The following is an 8952-nucleotide window of genomic DNA, read 5'->3' as shown; positions in this document are numbered from 1 at the left end:
TAAAGATAATAGGCAATGAAATTTGGAACCTCCTGGCCACTAAGTCTCCTACAGAGAAAGAGTAGGAGAGTTAGATAAACATATATTCAATTGAACATGCATGCATAAATATATAATGCTGGTAAAAATAATACAATGTGTTGGGAATTCCATAGTGACGTTTTAAAAATGTAGCTATATATTTGTTATCTAGAAGTGATTACACTGAAATTTTTACCTTAATTTTTTTCTGTGAAAAAGTTTGACCAAGCAACATGACATCTGTGGTATTCTTGCCAAAAATATACAATCTCAATGTATCCACAAGGAAATGTCAGGGTAATTCAAATTGTAAGACATTCTTCTAGAAAACTGACCAATAACCTCAAAAATGTCAAGATTTGAAAGAGAGAAAGGTTGAGGAACTTTCACAGATTGGAGGAAACCCAGAAAACACAATTAAATGAAATGTGGAATCTTTGGGTTTTAGAATCATAAAAACACATTGGTGAAAAGATTGGCCTATTTTGAACAAGATCTTTAAACTAGTTAATAGTGAAAAGCATTGAGCCAATGTTAACTTTCTGGTTTCAGTAATTGTCTTATCTGTAAATCAGCTTATTAACACTTGGGGAAACTGGGTGAAGGGTTAAATGGGAATCCTGAGTTACTGTTTTTGTAACTCTAAAATTACTTCAAAATAAAAAAGTTCAGAAAACAAGTTAGACTAAGTATATAATCACATAAGTGTGTGTGTATGAGTGTGTGTGTGTGTGTGTGTGTGTGAGAGAGAGAGAGAGAGAGAGAGAGAGAGAGAGAAAGACTGATACTGGGAATTTAACCCAAGGCATTCTACCATTGAGTAACACCCCTAGCCTCCCTCCATGTTATTTTGAGACAGGGTCTTGATAAGTTGTTCAGGTTAGCCTCTAACTTGCAGTCCTCCTGCCTCATGTGTATTATACCACTATGCCCAGTTCATGTTCATATTTTTTTTAAAGACAGGATACAGAAAATTGTTAAGAGCAGTTATTTTCCAAAAGAAATCTGTTGACGTGCTAGACACTATTTTGGTATGGGGGCTACAGCAGTCGACAATAAAGCACACTCCTTGCTCTTATGGATTCTATTTATCATATAAAGTAGACAGAAAACATACAGGATAATTTCAGGTGGTGCTAAATACTATGTAGAAAAAAAAACAGGATAAGGGAGTAGGAACAAATGGGGCGAGCAGCTTTAGATTAGATGGTCAGGAAAACCATCTTTGAGGGAGTGTTATTGGACTGAAACATGAGTCAACTTTGCGAAGATATGAGACTTTTAGGCAAGGAAAAGCAAAGCAAAGACCCTGGAGCAAAAGCAAAGATGAAGTGTGGAATGTTACCAGGTCAGCCCAGGAGCAATAGGCATTGTCCAAAACAGGAAAGATGGCAAAAGGAATTTGTATTTTATTTTCTGTACAAAAGGAAGCAATTGGATGGTCTTAAGAGGGGTAACATGTGATGCAACTGGTTTTCTTTAAAATTTCATTTCATTTTTTGTGAAAAATAACTGGCAGGAGGACGACAAGAGTAACAGAAGGGAGGGGGGTAAGGAGGTTTTTGCAGTAGTCTAAAGGAGGGATGCTGGCTTGATTAGGGTAGTCAGTGAAGTTTGAAAGCAGTGAACGGTTCTGGATAATAGTTTGAGATAGAGCTGACTACAATTTGCAGATGAGTTGACTGGCAGTGAGGAAAAGCAAGGAATCCAGATTATTCCTTGTTTTCTTGTCCAACTTGCATGGATTTGGGTGCGATTTATCAGGGAAGCATTACAAAGGAAAAGGATTTGTTTTTTGGTGGGTGGGGGGGACAAGAATTCTGAACATTTTAAATTTGAGGCATTTTTTAGACTTTCATTTTCTTCTTTTTGCAATGGTTATGTAATAAATATGTAAATGCAGAGTGGGGTTTTTTGTGCTTACATTTTTAAAAGCATAATGAAGTAAGTTTTGGAACATTTAAAAAATGTTAAGCCAACTGGGTGCTTCAATTATTCCAATAAAGACAGGGGGCCTATCTCACCTGAGAAAGTTATTGAGATGAGACTAATAAACAGGACAAATGCCTCTGTCTTGAAAACAAGCAGTTGTAGAATTCACAAGTAAAAGCGATGTGTTAAATTTGTTCCTGAGCATGAACAATGATGGGCATCCATGAGTGAACCTTTTCACAATGGTCATAGCCCATAAGAACACGTTTTTTTTAGGAGAAAAACAAGTGCAATCATGCAGCTGTCCTTTAAGTTTAGAAAAGGGACTTTGACCAAATGTGCATGTGGGAAGGGATATAGCAGTAATTTCTTCCTCACAGGAACAATGCAGAGGGAATAGGAGGGCAATTATTGGAGAGACTATAGAGTATACTGGTCAAGGGTGTGGTTCTGGAGCCAAACCAATGTGCTCTAATCTTACTTTCACCACTTACCTAGTTGTGTTTCTTCATTTAAGTTTCACAACTTCAGCTATGTTACATAAAAAAGGATTTCAGATTCCTTTTCTCAGTTAACAGCCCTTTGGGGGGATTGCCTTAGCTAGGGAAATCATCCATCCTAAGACAGCATCTTATTCCAGGGGCAGTCACCTGAGTGATCAACAAGGTGCATGAAGGAGGGGCTGCTTGTGTTACTCCAATGCAGGGCAGCTAGCAGGGCCTCTCTAGATGCACAGCTCCACATGGACCTGGCTGAGGCCTTCACTGGGGCTGCATTCCAGTTCAGGCTCTCTGCCCAATCATGCTTTCTTCTCCTTCCTTCCCTATGTTTGATCCCAAGACCACTGATTAATAAACACCCTGCATGCTAAACTCCCTCTTGGGCTCTGTTTCCCAGGGAACCCAACCTGAAACAAGTGTACCCCCTTCATAGGGTGATCCTTAGAAGTAAACAAGTTTCACCATCAAGAAAGGACTTAAAAGGGTGTTTGCACATAGTAAGGGAAATGTGTTGGCTGCAAGTATTGATCTTCCTGGGGCTTACCAACTCCTGTAATAGTCTTTATTTTTTCTGCAGTCGTAAAGGGTCATTGTAGTGTTGAGTTAATTTTGTTATGTTGTAAAATAAAATTAACTGATTTATTTTATGTGATAAGACAGTAAGTTATTTTTTGGCCTGTTTGTTGCTATTGGAATCCCCTCAGTTTTGGTGTCGGGGGCCATCTCCATGTTTGAACCCCAATAATAAGCATGTTCTCTATTTGGATATTGGGGTTTGGTGATGTTGTTGTTGAATTGAGAAAAGGCAGTAGGAGTTAGCTGTATTTCCATTAGCTTAGATTACATATACCTCCTAATAGAGCCTTGTTCATGGCAGGAATCTGTATTTGCAGGGTCCTCTTCTGAAATTTGAGGAAACCAATGTCCTTAGCTCAGTCTGTTCCATTCAGACAGAAAAAAAAAATTGTGATAAACAGAGGATTGAGTTTTAAGCTCATTTTGTTGTTTCTCCCTCTCCCCACACCTTTTTTTGGCCTGGTTCAAATACTTGATCCTTATGGACTAAAACAGAGACTGAACTTTCCCATAAAATCAAAGCCTCTAAAAATGAGAATAATCACAAAGCTTCCATACTCACAAGCAATGAATACAAGATCACATGAGACTAAATTGGAAAACAAATGTTCCCAAGATTATTCATTAGATGAGGCCACATTCCAACACATCAGGAGAAAGAAAAAAACTGATCAATGCAAACTGGCTTAATCGGTTAAGAAAATATCTTTATTTTACCTACAATTCTTCAAAGAACATTAATGTTCATTTTACCTACAATTATTCAAAGAACATCAATTGCATAATTTTGTTTAAACCATATATACAACATGTGACTCTATTTCTCCTGTTCTAACTGGAAAACCAAAAGATTATGATCCCACTCTTCCATATTTGTTTCCCATATCATTCCCTGATAATGAACCTTTCACACTATGCAAAGTTGGTAAATGATTACCAAACAGGTGATCCGCCCTGACCTGTTTAGTGGAAATTCTGTGCTATTTGTTTCTTATCCACCTTTGTCCACCCATGACAGTCAGGTCACAGCTCCTCACTCCAGTGGGCACCTCTCTTCTCAGCCACAAGTTGAATAAATTGGGAGTGGCTGGCATAAAGCTTGAGCTTATCATTAATGTCTACCCATTTCACTTCCTTGGCATCAGCACCAGCTTTTAGGGGAACATTGTCCATTATTTCACCTGTTTCATCCTGGTAGTTCACAGCCTCTGTCTCCATCCACGCATTATCTGTGTTCTGAGGATCATCCACATAGCCTTTATAGACCACAAAATGCTCCTGGCTGAATAGTCTGTGCAAGCCTTTCTCCAGCTCCTGCCTTTCTACTCGAGATTTCTGTAAGGAGTTCATGGCTTCCTCGCCAAATTCTCTCTTCAGCGTCCTGCTAATCTTCTCCCCTGGATCCAACATCCCTCCTGGGATTGTCCATTCACCACAATCCTTCCTTTTGATGGCTACAAATTGCAGCATGTTTTTCCCAGAAATAGGATGATTAACTGTGTTGCCCTTGGAGTCCCTTTTCCACCTGGTTAAGATGGGATCGGTGGCATGATTGAGGCCCCAACGACCTAAAAGCCCTCTGCCAGCCAGCCCTGTCAGACCGGCAGGATTTCTGGGTCTACCATGTTCAACTTCATATAAGCCGTTCTGGCTCCTCTGTCACATGCCCATCCTTTTCATTGAAGTTGGGAGAGAAGTTCCTTTCACCCACCGGGGGGTCTGCCCATGCAGGCAGAGCCAAAACAGCGCCAGCAGTGTATTCCACAGGGCTGTACTCTGGCCACTCAACCAACCAGCTGACTTTCTCATCGGGGACCTTGCTTCGCTCCACATTGGAGCCAGGGTATGGAGATGTCCTGGACTTTTTGTGCAGGTTCTCCTCAGTCAAGTTCCAACCCAACATGACGAAGTTTAGAGGAAACTCACAAGAGGAAAATGGGCTCCCGTTGGCCAGGATGCTGGGGCAGCTGCTGGGTCTGACTGCCCCAGAGGCCAAGGTCCCAGAGAGAGATACAGTCGCTAAAGTCTTTGCTAGGTGGCGTCCAACCATCCGCGACCCAGCAACCCACATGAATTTTGGCCACTCTCCACCTGACCAGGACGCAGCCTCTCCCTGCAGATCTGAAAGGCCCCTGGGGCATGTGGTCACGTTTATCCCATAAAAGTCCTCTGATGGACCGGGTTTCCTAAAAACCACCTGGTGCTTCCAACCGCCAAGGCTTGGGACAGCACGTGGGACTAACGTAACTGCGGAACGGTTGGGGGTGTCCCCAGCTCTGTGCCCCCACCCAGTGGCTATCATGGCGCTTTTAGTTTAAATTGAGAAATCTGCACATCTGAAAGGGTTCCCAAGTGGGAAATTCTTGGGTTGAGAGCCTCACCCAAACAATAGGAATAAGAATAAAATTAGCAAACAAAAAAAATTTTTTTTAAGTAACAAAAGTGCTTTCTTGCTTTCCAAGGCATTAGCCATTTGCTGGTAAATTTAGTTAATAGGTTTTAAGACTGTTGTGTGTTTGGGCAAGGGCAGAATGGATATAGGGGTAGGGTGGACAAAATCATCTATTTGGGGCACTCAAAAGCCCAGTGAAAACCATCTTCAAGGAGAGGAAGAACTCAATAGGTACACTGAGCATGCATGGTCTTGATGAAAAAATTGTGTATATTATGGAAATAGTTTCAAAACTTTCACTTCCTAAATGGTTTGGGCAAGTTGCTTAATCACTGTTTTAAGTGAGTATTGGCTATAGCATGGCAGGTCCTGTGCTAGCACCCAAGGCTGGACTGAGACACATTTGTTCTTTAAGGATTCTGGGTCAGGAGGTAGCACTACATTTATTTAAAAATAAAATCAACCCTGGAAAGGCAATGTCTGATAATAGCTAAGAGTAAAGCACAAATTTTAAACCCATTCCCAATCCTCTTCATAAAATGAGACCTACTTGGACAATGTTACTAAAAACTCTCTTCAGTCTTCTTGTGTGCACAATGGGAATATTAATAATACCTACTTTATAAGATTGTGATGAAATATAGTATGTTATATGTAAAGCTGTTGGCATGATGTATGGTCCACAAGATACACTCAATAAATGCTAGTTTTCATTGCTAATAGTTAATTAACTTTTTTTTAAAACTCTGCACTTTGAAAACTATGTGATTAGAACAGAACAGCCAAAATGATTATGGGAATTGAGCAGCTCACATATGAGGTCAGACTTAAACAATCTATGATTTCTGTCTGCAGAAATTCAGGATGAGAAATAACAGCACCTAAGTCCTGAAATAATAAATAAAAGGAAGAGACACATTACATAGAAGGAAACAAACCCTGGGGAAGAGACACATTACATAGAAGGAAACAAACCCTGGGGAAAGGCATATTATTGTTTAAAAATATTTTAGAACAAATGGGATAACTACTATGTGTTTAATTGAAACTCATAGAATATTTAACATTTCCCAAAGTTTGTTCCATGTTATACTAGAGTTTCAGTCAATAAGTGATTTTAGGATCAAATATGTTTCAAGAGTTCTATATATTTTATGACCCTCCATCCTCCCCAAAAGTGTTAGTCAGCTTTTTGTTGCTGTGACCACTATACCTGATAAGAATAACCTAGAGAAGGAAAAATTTATTTGGGGCTAAAATTTTTAAATGTTCAGTCTGTGGTCAACCAACTCTATTACTCTGGGCCCAAGGTGAGGCAGAACATCATGGTGGAAGCGTGTGGCAGAGGAAAACTGCTCAGCTCGTGGCAGCCAGGAAGCAGAGACAGGCAATACGGACAAAAGGTTCTCAGTGACCTATTTCCTCTCCTCATGCTCCACCTTCCTACAGTTTTCACCCGGTTAATCCATTCAATCAAATTATTATTCCACCAAATGGGCCAATCCACTGATTAGGTGACTGTTCTCATAATCTGATCATTTTACCTCTGAACATTCCTGAATTGTCTACCATGAACATTTGGAGGGGACAACTCACATCTGAACCATAACATCGCCCTTAGAAATTCAGGATTTACATTAGTGTTTTAAATACCTGAGAATTCCTTAAGAACAAAACAAACCAACTCTAAACTGTTTAATTTTGTTTCATCCAGTATTCTCCCAAACTATCTGACCAGAAAATGCTTCTTTTGTGTAGTAACTGGTAAAACTTTAGGAACATACTTTCTCAAATTTAGAAAGGCATCAAAGTATGTGCATATGCTTGGGGATAGATTTACAACTGTTTGAAGTCACCACCATCTACTATAGAAGGCAGATACTGAATATGCAGCTAACACTCTCATTTAAAAAAAAAAAAAAAAAAACCCTAAACTAGGTAGATGAGACAGGTATCCAGAAGGCTTGAAATCCAGAAATAGCAGGCACTATGGAGAATAAAATGGTAGGAAAGGACTGAAACCAGAGAAATATGGAACTGGTTCATCACTAACCATTGTTGTCATCAATATTGTTGAGAATTTACTGTGCACCAGTGCTGTACAAAATACCACAGGGGAAGAAAGGTGATCCACTAAGGATACTGTCCCAGCTCTGTACCTCTTGTCTTATTATGCCTGAGTTTTTTCAGTCATGGAAATACTATTCTCTGTGCCTCCTGGAAATGTATTTAAAAACCCACTAATATAAAGATGATCATCTGGGGATGATCCTTGTGAATACCTCATTTGTCATTTCCAGATATCCAAATTCAACTCATAAGAAACAAATGAAGCAGAAGTCTTGGAGCTGGTTCTAGCTTCCTCTCGCCATGGTCTGCGTAGATTTGCTTTTGATACTTGGTTTCTCTGGGTCTTGGTTCCTCTCTGTAAAAGGAATCTGTTGGCCTCTGTTATCTACAAAAGTCCTTCCGGCTTTAACATTTTACAATTCTAGCATCTATAAAAATCTCATTATTAGAAGGTCAAGGTCAACTTTTGCTATGAATCAGAAATACCAGATGTTCAAACATAAACAGATGCTCAGGGGGAAACACACACACACTTGAGGGTAGCAAGAGAGCAGAGAAGGCGTGGTGGTGTATCACATAAGTTGCAGAAATATAATGGGGCAAAGAAGAATTCATGGAAAACCTGGAAAGTGAGTTCCAAACCAGCAATGGAGCATTATGTTGTTGTTGTTGTTTTTGTTTTTTGTTGTTGTTTTTTTTTTTTTTTGAGTATCATGAAAGGGCTTAAGACAGTTAAATCAGACCATTTTATGATCATGGTACAAAATATGTCCTAAAGGAAAGAAATGAAATACTATAGTAGAAACCAAAGAATTATTATTTGCAGGGAACCACTGGGGAGATTCCCTTTTCTAAATTGTCTTCTGAGGCAGAAATGTCTGAGATAGAAGAATAAACAGAGCTAAACAAAAAAATTTTTGGTCCTCTCCATGAGAAAGCCCTAGAGGATCTGTAAAAGATAATCAGAGAACAAATTTTTGGTGTCACTATGAGCTATGCCTTGATAAGAGATTTCCTTTATGATTTCCATTTTATTGATAATATTAAGGAAGGCAGAGTGGTATGAGGAGGACCAGGGTGATTTCAGGGCTCAGGCAATACAAAACCCCTCCTGCCTCTCTTTGGGAAGCAGAAACAAGCAATATCTAGCACATTTGATTATAAAGAATTATCCATCTCTTCCTAAAGTAGTGCTAAGACTCAATTTCAGAAAGAAATCTGAAATGAAAGCACAGGAAAGTTTTTTTTCCTCAATTGAATGAAGTAATGATCATAATATATAACAACAATAAAATAACTGTCATTTATGAAGTTCTGGATATCAAACCGTGGTGAGCAGTTTTGTCCAGTTTTGAATCCTTGTTCAGCCACTTACCTGGTTAACCTTGGGAAAGTTTCTTAATTCCTCTGGGCCTGAGTTTTCTCATCTAAGAATAATAATGGTATCTATGTTATAGAGTT

At 39.3% G+C, this 8952-nt stretch overlaps 1 pseudogene; it reads right to left on the bottom strand.

The window, feature by feature from the left end:
- Nucleotides 1-4043: 4043 nt before the first annotated feature.
- Nucleotides 4044-5079, bottom strand: LOC114096439 (ADP-ribose pyrophosphatase, mitochondrial pseudogene; annotated as a pseudogene).
- Nucleotides 5080-8952: the final 3873 nt, after the last annotated feature.

This window comes from Marmota flaviventris, chromosome 4 (assembly GCF_047511675.1).
Source record: "Marmota flaviventris isolate mMarFla1 chromosome 4, mMarFla1.hap1, whole genome shotgun sequence".
NCBI classification, from domain to species: Eukaryota; Metazoa; Chordata; class Mammalia; order Rodentia; family Sciuridae; genus Marmota; species Marmota flaviventris.
The sequence above is the reverse complement of the archived record's forward strand: the minus strand, read 5'-3'. Positions and strand labels throughout refer to the sequence as shown.